The 9,164-nt window shown below is 38.6% G+C and overlaps 1 pseudogene; it reads left to right on the forward strand.

Moving 5' to 3' along the window:
• On the forward strand, positions 424 to 1,142 carry Vmn1r-ps104 (vomeronasal 1 receptor, pseudogene 104; annotated as a pseudogene).

Below are 9,164 nucleotides of genomic sequence, written 5' to 3' on the forward strand. Positions count from 1 at the left end.
TGGTTAGGGGAGCAGGGCGGGGGGAGGGTATAGGGAACTTTCGAGATAGCATTTGAAATTCGAAATATTCATAAAGAAAATATCTAATAAAAAACCAAGGCACACAGATATACAGAGAGACAGACAGACACATATGCACATGAACACAATTTACACACATGCACATATTTGAACAAGTCAAGTGTAAATATAGAACATATCTCCTTTAAAAATTTTGAATAATAATTATAAAACTTACCTCTCAGAGAATGCACAATAACTCAGAGTCTGCAGAAAATGGGGGAGATTCAGGGACCTCACATGCAACATTACATATGTCAACCACTGCCTAATAAACAGCAGAAAATGCTATTATGCAGATAAGCTGTTCAGTTCCATGTCTAGAATTACTATTTATTTCTGGAAAAAGTTTTTCCATTCTGGATACACATTTTTCTACCTAGGAAGTAAAAATAGTTTTAAAGTTTATTAACAAAATGATTTTCCCCTCCATGAATGTGGTTGAGACTCTGGGGAACATGTCTGTTTCTGTGAATTTTATGCTCAGTTGGTTAGGAAACCCTGAGAAGAAACCGATACACCTCATTCTCTCATCCACTTGGCTTTTATAAACATCATACTCCTTCTTTCAAAAGGATTGCTAAAGATAATAGCAGCTTTTGGTTTGAGAAAATTCTTAGATGGTATAGGCTTTAAGATCATTGGTTACCTGGAGAGGGTGGGCGTCTCTCTCTGCACCAGCAGTCTCCTCACTGTGGTCCAGGCCATCATCCTCAGTCCCAGAGCATCTGGGTGGAGGAGACTCAGGACAATGTCTGCATGGCACATCCTTCCATAATTCTCACTCTTTTGAATATTCAATTGTTTAATAATGATCGTAATCCATTCCATTAGAAGTACAAGTCTGAATATATCACAGCATAAGAATGGTGACAATATTGTTATTTTACATTAGAAATTTAGAAAATGAAACGGATGTTTCTTCCTTTCATGGTCCTGAGAGAAGCAGTGTTTCAGGGTACCATGGGAGGGACCAGGGGCTACATGGTATTTCTTCTCCACAAGCACCACCAGCATGTCCTCTACCTTCTCAACCCCAAGCTTCTCTACAGAACTCCCCTGAGCTGAGAGCTGCTCAAAGTAAGAGAATCTGAGAAAATGTTTCTCTCATTTATAGGTTTAAGATAAGTGTGGGAAAAAACTCTCAGTTCTACACTATTGTGGACTAAAAATATCCACAATATGGCAGTCTCTAGATGGTCCATCCTTTCGTCACAGCTCCAAACTTTGTCTCTGTAACTCCATCCATTGGTGTTTTGTTCCCAATTCTAAGAAGGGGCAAAGTGTCCACACTTTGGTCTTGGTTCTTCTTGAGTTTCATGCGTTTAGCAAATTGTATCTTATATCTTCGGTGTTCTAAGTTTCTGGGCTAATATCCACTTATCAGTGAGTACATATTGTGTGAGTTCTTTTGTGATTGGGTTACCTCACTCAGGATGATGCCCTCCAGGTCCATCCATTTGCCTAGGAATTTCATAAATTCATTCCTTTTAATAGCTGAGTAGTACTCCATTGTGTAAATGTACCATATTTTCTTTATCCATTCCTCTGTTGAGGGGCATCTGGGTTCTTTCCAGCTTCTGGCTATTATAAATAAGGCTGCTATGAACATTGTGGACCAAGTGTCCTTCTTATCGGTTGGAACATCTTCTGGATATATGCCCAGGAGAGGTATTGCTGGATCCTCCAGTAGTACTATCTCCAATTTTTTGAGGAACCGCCAGACTGATTTCCAGAGTGGTTGTACAAGCTTGCAATCCCACCAACAATGCAGGAGTGTTCCTCTTTCTCCACATCCCTGCCAGCATCTGCTGTCACCTGAATTTTTGATCTTAACCATTTTGTCTTGTGTGAGATGGAATCTCAGGGTTGTTTTGATTTGCATTTCCGTGATGATTAAGGATGTTGAACATGTTTTTCAGGTGCCTCTCTGCCATTCAGTATTCCTCAGGTGAGAATTCTTTGTTTAGCTCTGAGCCCCAATTTTAATGGGGTTATTTGATTTTCTGGAGTCCACTTTCTTGAGTTCTTTATATATATTGGATATTAGTCCCCTATCTGATTTAGGATAGGTAAAGATCCTTTTCCAATCTGATGGTGGCCTTTTTGTCTTATTGACGGTGTCTTTGGCCTTGCAGAAGCTTTGCAATTTTATGAGGTCCCATTTGTCGATTCTCGATCTTACAGCACAAGCCATTGCTGTTCTATTCAGGAATTTTCCCCCTGTACCCATATCATTGAGGCTTTTCCCCACTTTCTCCTCTATAAATTTCACTATCTCTGGTTTTATGTGGAGTTCCTTAATCCACTTAAATTTGACATTAGTACAAGGAGATAGGAATGGATCAATTCACATTCTTCTACATGATAACCACCAGTTGTGCCAGCACCATTTGTTGAAAATGCTGTCTTTTTTCCACTGGATGGTTTTAGCTCCCTTGTCAAAGATCAAGTGACCATAGGTGTGTGGGTTCATTTCTGGGTCTTCAATTCTATTCCATTGATCTACTTGTCTGTCGCTATACCAGGTTGTTAATTCTTTTTTTATAAAACTGATAGAGCATTAAAGCTAAAATCACACAAATATCCAACAAAAAAGAAAATTATAGATTAATATCTGTGATGATTTTTCACAAAACAAATCCTAAAGACTCTACCAGGAAATGTCTACATCTGATAAATACCTTTAACAATGTAGCAGAATATAAAACTAACACATGAAATTTAGTAGACTTCCTATATGTAATTTATATAAATGATAAACCTAGTGAGAAAGAAATCAGAATAACAGTACCTTTCACAATAGCCAAAAAATTAGTATAAGTTAGTGAAAGATTTGTTTATTAAAACATCAACGAAAAAATTTAAGCAGACACTAGAATATAGAAAACCCTTCTGTACTCATGGATGTGGAGGATTAATATTGTGAAAAGCAGGCATCCTGTCAAAACCAATTAAAGATTTAATGCAATTCCCCCACAAGTTGCACCACAATTCTTCCTAGAAATCTAAAGGGCAGTCTTCAAATTTCATATGAAAAATTTTAAAAAGCCAGGATAACTAAACACAATCTTGAGTAATTGAAAAAAAATAGATGGAGGTATTGCCTTCTCAGATTTCAAATTGTACTGCAGTCCTATAGTAAAAAAAAAAAAAAAAAAAAAAAAAAAACAAATGTGATACTGGCATGAAAGCAGACATAGTTATCAACAAAATTGAATTGAAGACTCAGGCATAAGTCTACAGATATGGACAACTATTTTTGAACAAATAAGGTGAAGATACAAAGTGGAGAAACAAAAGAAGAGCAGGCCCTGTACCTCACCTGGGCAGCACAGTAGAGCTGACCCTGGTTGCTGGAGTTGAGGGTATGCTGACAATGGGGGACATGAGAGCAGGAAAGAAGGTAGTATGACCAGCTCAGATGCCTCTCAGACCAAGATTCTGGGCTTTGAATTGGTCTACCCCAATCTTTACCACATGAAAAAACTGCTGGGGTGCATGAAGGGGTGGTTCTACACACCCAAAATTGTAGGATCTCCATGACACAGCCTCAAAACAGGATATTTGAGGAGTCCCAGTGAAGTTTCAGAATTTTTTTTAAAGATTTGTTTATTTGTTATATGTAAGTACACCAGAACTGTTGTCAGACAACCCAGCAGAGGACATCAGCTCTCCTTACAGATGGTTGTGAGCCACCATGTGGTTGCTGGGAATTGAACTCAGGACCTCTGGAAGAGCAGTCAGTGCTCTTAATTGCTGAGCCATCTCTCCAGCCCCAAGTTTCAGTATTAATAGAAAAGAGGAGGCCAGAGTACTTTTACCAGACAGAGTCATTGCAATGAACATTTGCAAGGTAAGAAGTGTAGACAAAAGGTAATACTAGGGGACACACTGTAACTCACTACAGCCTCCACAATGAGGTTTCTTTCTTTTTTAAAAAAAAATGTATTGCTGGGGGTATTGCAAAGGTAGATGGTGGCTACATGGGAAAGGAATATGAGTGGGATTAGGGTACATGACTCAAAGTTCTCAAAAACCAATAAATTTAAAAAAAAACCTTAAGTCCAAATGAATAAAGGATCTCACCATCAGACCTGACACAGTGAACCTAAGAGAAGAGAATGCAAGAAATGGGCTTGAATCACTGACACAGGAAAAGAATTTCGGAACAGAAAACCCAAAGGACCGACTTTAAGACCAACAATTAATAAATGAAACCTCATGAAACAAAAAGGCTCTGTACAGCAAAGGGCACTACCATTCAGTCAAAGTGGAAAGCTACAGAGTAGCAAAATATCTTTACCAATTATACCTCTAACAGTGGGTAATGTACAGACTATACAAAGCACAAAAAAACCCCAAAAACCAACCAAACAAACAAAAAAACCCAAAAAAACAAAACTAGTCATCAAGAAAACAACTCAATTTTAAAATGGGATATAGATCTAAACAGAGACTACTCAAAAATAAAACAAGTGGATGACAAACACCTAAAGAAATGTTCAATACTCTTAGCAATCATAGACATGCGAATCAAAATTTCTATGAAATTTCATCTTACTTCAGTCAGGATGATCCTATCAATGAAAGAAATACATGCTAGGGAGGATTCTGGGAAAGGCAACAATTGTTCACTGTTGATGCGAGTCCATGCTTATAGAGTCACTACAGAGATCACTGTGCAGCTTCCTCAGGAAGCTAAGAATAGATCTTATTCTAATTTTCTCAATCAAATCAAATATCTAAAACTTTCAAAAGAATAGAGGATAGGATGTATCTGCACAACTAACAACATTCTTCACCAAGCTGGGGGAACAAAATTTGCTGCGGAAAATCACTGTGTCAGACAGCCACTGTGGCAATTCAGAATTACTCCACAAACATTCAACATTCTTCTAACCACAGACAGCTCCTTCTGTACCATGTTCTTTTAACTTGAGAGCTTGAGGGTTAGGGTTAAGGTTAGGTTATCATTCACAGTACTCAAAGACAGTCTGCAAATCACCAGATAATCGTAATCACCAGTATTGTGCAGCAACAAACACTTGTCTCTACAATAGTGACCTGGCTGCAATAGATATTTTTGTAATAGTAACACAAATGTTATGGTGGAAATAACCAACCACTTGCCTTTGAAATTAAGGATTAATTCATAAGTTTAAACTCATGCCTGACACTGCTAACATGGTCAGATATGTGAGACTAGATAGGTCATGTGCCTACAAAAAATATCTACTATTATTCTGCTAAAGGAAAACAATAAATTGTCTCCTGATGACATGTTGATAAAGCCATAGATCAGTGTATCCTCCATCTTTCATCAGAGACTCTTATTATTTCAGCTGATGAGAATTAACAGAGACCTGCGAGTGGACAATGCACTAAGAATGAGACACTTAGAAGCACTTGGTCTTGAATGGGATGTTTTCATCAACTCCCACTTCTCAAGGATCAGGGATCCATTCAGAAGAGTTAAGCACAAAAGCTTGAAGACCAAGTAATGATGTGTGTGTGTGTGTGTGTTTAACCTTAAGATAAAAACCTTTCCCATACCCCTCCTTCATATCATGCTTGAGATTATGCTATTAGGCTGTTATCCTGTTATAATCTAATCAATAAATCTTTTAATTACAGGTGAGACTCATGCCTGGTGGTCCAAGATAGTTCCTAGAGAGAGGAAGTCCAAGGTAGTCTTTATAAGTCCCAAGAAACATAGACTACAACTGACCCAAATTTGAAAATTTAAAGCAAAACAAAAACTAAGAATTGCCTACCAATGTGCATCTGAAGAGTGGAGAGATTTGTGAGTTGTTGTGATCTGTTTTGGAGTCCCAGTGTTTGGAGAGACAAATGCAAGATCAGACACAATTTTAGACCCAGTCTCTGGGACACAGTTGACATCTATCATACTTCTGGTATTGGTGTATGAATGAAGGTGGTTACCACAAGTCTGAGCTCATCTGGTCTCCCTGATTATGCTATTGTATGGCCTCTTTCTTTTGTCCTCTAATGTCTGTTGTAGTTATGTTTTCAAGTTTTGTTGCAGAGGTTAGAGTCAGATTGAAAGCACAGTAAATTTCCCCTGAGATGCATGCTTAAACATTTTCAGGGGTTTCTCAAGCCAGACTGCTACTTCTGGCTGCTTCCACACTAGCTCTCCCCTCTCCATGACAGGTAAGGAAGGCACTTTTGTCAGAATGATCTAAGGTAGGCTTGGCCTTGTTTATGAAATGAAAAGGGGGGAGATTTGGGGAGCTTTGGCAGCTGCTTGGCAGGAATCTGACATTGGCCAAAGACAAGGGAATGGGCTTCGGGGCAGAAATCTGACATTAGGCCATGACAAAAAAATAACTTCAAGCAGGAATTTGACATTAGGCCATGACAAGGAAGTAAGTTCAGGTAGGAATCTAATTTTAGGTTATAACAGGGAAGTTAGTTCAGGCAGGAATCTTAATTTTAGGGTGGAGCAAAAGAAGTAGGCTTCAGACAAGAATCTGATTTGGGGCTTGGGAAAGGAAGTAGGCTCAGATATTTTGGTCATCCTGACAAGCCCTTAGAAACAGCTATCATGGGAGTGATCACTGGACTTTGCTTATTGCCTTGCTTGATCCTTATTGTACTGCTTGCCCTTATTACTTGCATGTAATTAAAATGGTATAAAGGCTGATTGGGAAAAATAAACCTGCCTTCAGCCTCAGAATTGACTGGGGTCATGCTGGAGTATTGTCTAACACTCTCTTCCTTTTCAATCCTCACTCCTGCGCTGGAGATTCTGTTGACTGACTGAGCAGGCTTGGTCAAAAGGGATTTATATAAAATTAGGATGATAAATGTGTTTACAGACACTTTGCTCTTTGACTTCTCCCCACTTCTCAGTTCTTGTTTTGTTTTGTTTTGTTTTGTTTGTTTGTTGTTTTTTTAAAATGTTCCCCATTCAAGGTTATGGGTATTAAAACTCTTGGTGAAATGTAATCTTTGTTTCTCTCAGGATCTGTAAGACCATTGTAGGAGGGGCAGGGGCTACCTGTAAAATTCTAAGGAGGAAGCTTAGATTAAAATCTGCAGCAAAGGTTTGGGGAAATGGCTCAGTGTTTAAGACTGCAGGCTGTACTTCTCGAAGTCCTGAGTTCAATTGCCAACAGCCACATGGTGGATCACAAGCATCTATAATGGGATCTGATGGCTTCTTCATGTGTACATGAAGACAGCGTACCCATATTAAATAAATAAATAAATATTTAAAATGCAACAACAAGATTAATAGTTAAAAATCTGTACATAGGTAATTTTAATTTGCCATTGCATGTTTATATGTAACTTAAAATCAACTCCTGCATATGTACTTTAGACTGATTGTAATTTTTAAGAGCAATATTTAACATGGATAAAACTATAAAATCATCATCTTAGTTTTTCAAAAACCTGATGATTTGTTATAAACTATTAAAGATAATTGGGGCATGCAAGCTAATAGTCACCTTATAAATGATCTAATTGTTTAATGTGCTCAAAACTATGTTTGCAGTGATAGGAAGTACAAATGTAATTCATTTACATCAACAAGCTTTATTTACCCTCTGTGTATGTTTTAAAGGCTAAGGAAGCAACTAAATGCAAAGTTTACTTAAAATCACGTAATCCAGTATATAAACAAGCTCAAAGACAAAAAACACATGATGATCTCGTTAGATGCAGAGAAAGCATTTGACAAAATCCAACACCCATTCATGATAAAAGTCTTGGAAAGATCAGGAATTCAAGGCCCATACCTAAACATGATAAAAGCAATCTACAGCAAACCAGTAGCCAACATCAAAGTAAATGGTGAGAAGCTAGAAGCAATCTCACTAAAATCAGGGACTAGACAGGCTGCCTACTTTCTCCCTACCTATTCAACATTGTACTTGAAGTCCTAGCCAGAGCAATTTGACAACAAAAGGAGATCAAGGGGATATAAATTGGAAAGGAAGAAGTGAAGAATATCACTTTTTGCAGATGATATGATAGTATATATATAAGTGACCCTAAAAATTCCACCAGAGAACTCCTAAGCCTGATAAACAGCCTTCAGTGAAGTAGCTGGATATAAAATTAATTCAAACAATTCAATGGCCTTTCTGAACACAAAGGATAAACAGGCTGAGAAAGAAATTAGGGAAATGACTTTCTCGGCCAGAGGAAAGGTGTCCGCTCAGAGGGGGAGCACTTTGCCTGACATTGGCAGCAGACATCTTGGTTCTGGGACCCCGCCGAGTGTATTCTGCACAGGTGAAAATACGGAATACAGAAGCTAAAAGGTTCTGGGACAGGCGGGAACCACAGAGATTCTAAGGCAGCCCCCTTTTCGGGCCCCAGAGAGTTGGCCACTTTCCCGGCCAGAGGATAGAGATCCGCCTGGCCCGGGAGCAATTTGCCTGAGCATCTGCAGCAGACATCTTGGTTCTGTGACCCCGACGAGTGTATTCTGCACAGCTCCAGAGAATACCAGATGGCGAAAGGCAAACGTAAGAATCTTACCAACAGAAATCAAGACCACTCACCATCATCAGAACGCAGCACTCCCACTCCACCTAGTGCTGGGCACCCCAATACAACTGAAAAGCTAGACCCGGATTTAAAAGCATATCTCATGATGATGATAGAGGACATCAAGAAAGACTTTAATAACTCACTTAAAGAAATACAAGAGAACACTGCTAAAGAGTTACAAGTCCTTAAAGAAAAACAGGAAAACACAACCAAACAGGTAGAAGTCCTTAAAGAAAAACAGGAAAACACATCCAAACAGGTGATGGAAATGAACAAAACCATACTAGACCTAAAAAGGGAAGTAGACACAATAAAGAAAACCCAAAGTGAGGCAACGCTGGAGATAGAAAACCTAGGAAAGAAATCTGGAACCATAGATGCGAGCATCAGCAACAGAATACAAGAGATAGAAGAGAGAATCTCAGGTGCAGAAGATTCCATAGAGAACATCAGCACAACAATCAAAGAAAATACAAAACGAAAAAGGATCCTAACTCAAAACATCCAGGAAATACAAGACACAATGAGAAGACCAAACCTATGGATAATAGGAGTTGATGAGAATGAAGATT

This window comes from Mus musculus, chromosome 13, assembly GCF_000001635.26.
Source record: "Mus musculus strain C57BL/6J chromosome 13, GRCm38.p6 C57BL/6J".
NCBI classification, from domain to species: domain Eukaryota; kingdom Metazoa; phylum Chordata; class Mammalia; order Rodentia; family Muridae; genus Mus; species Mus musculus.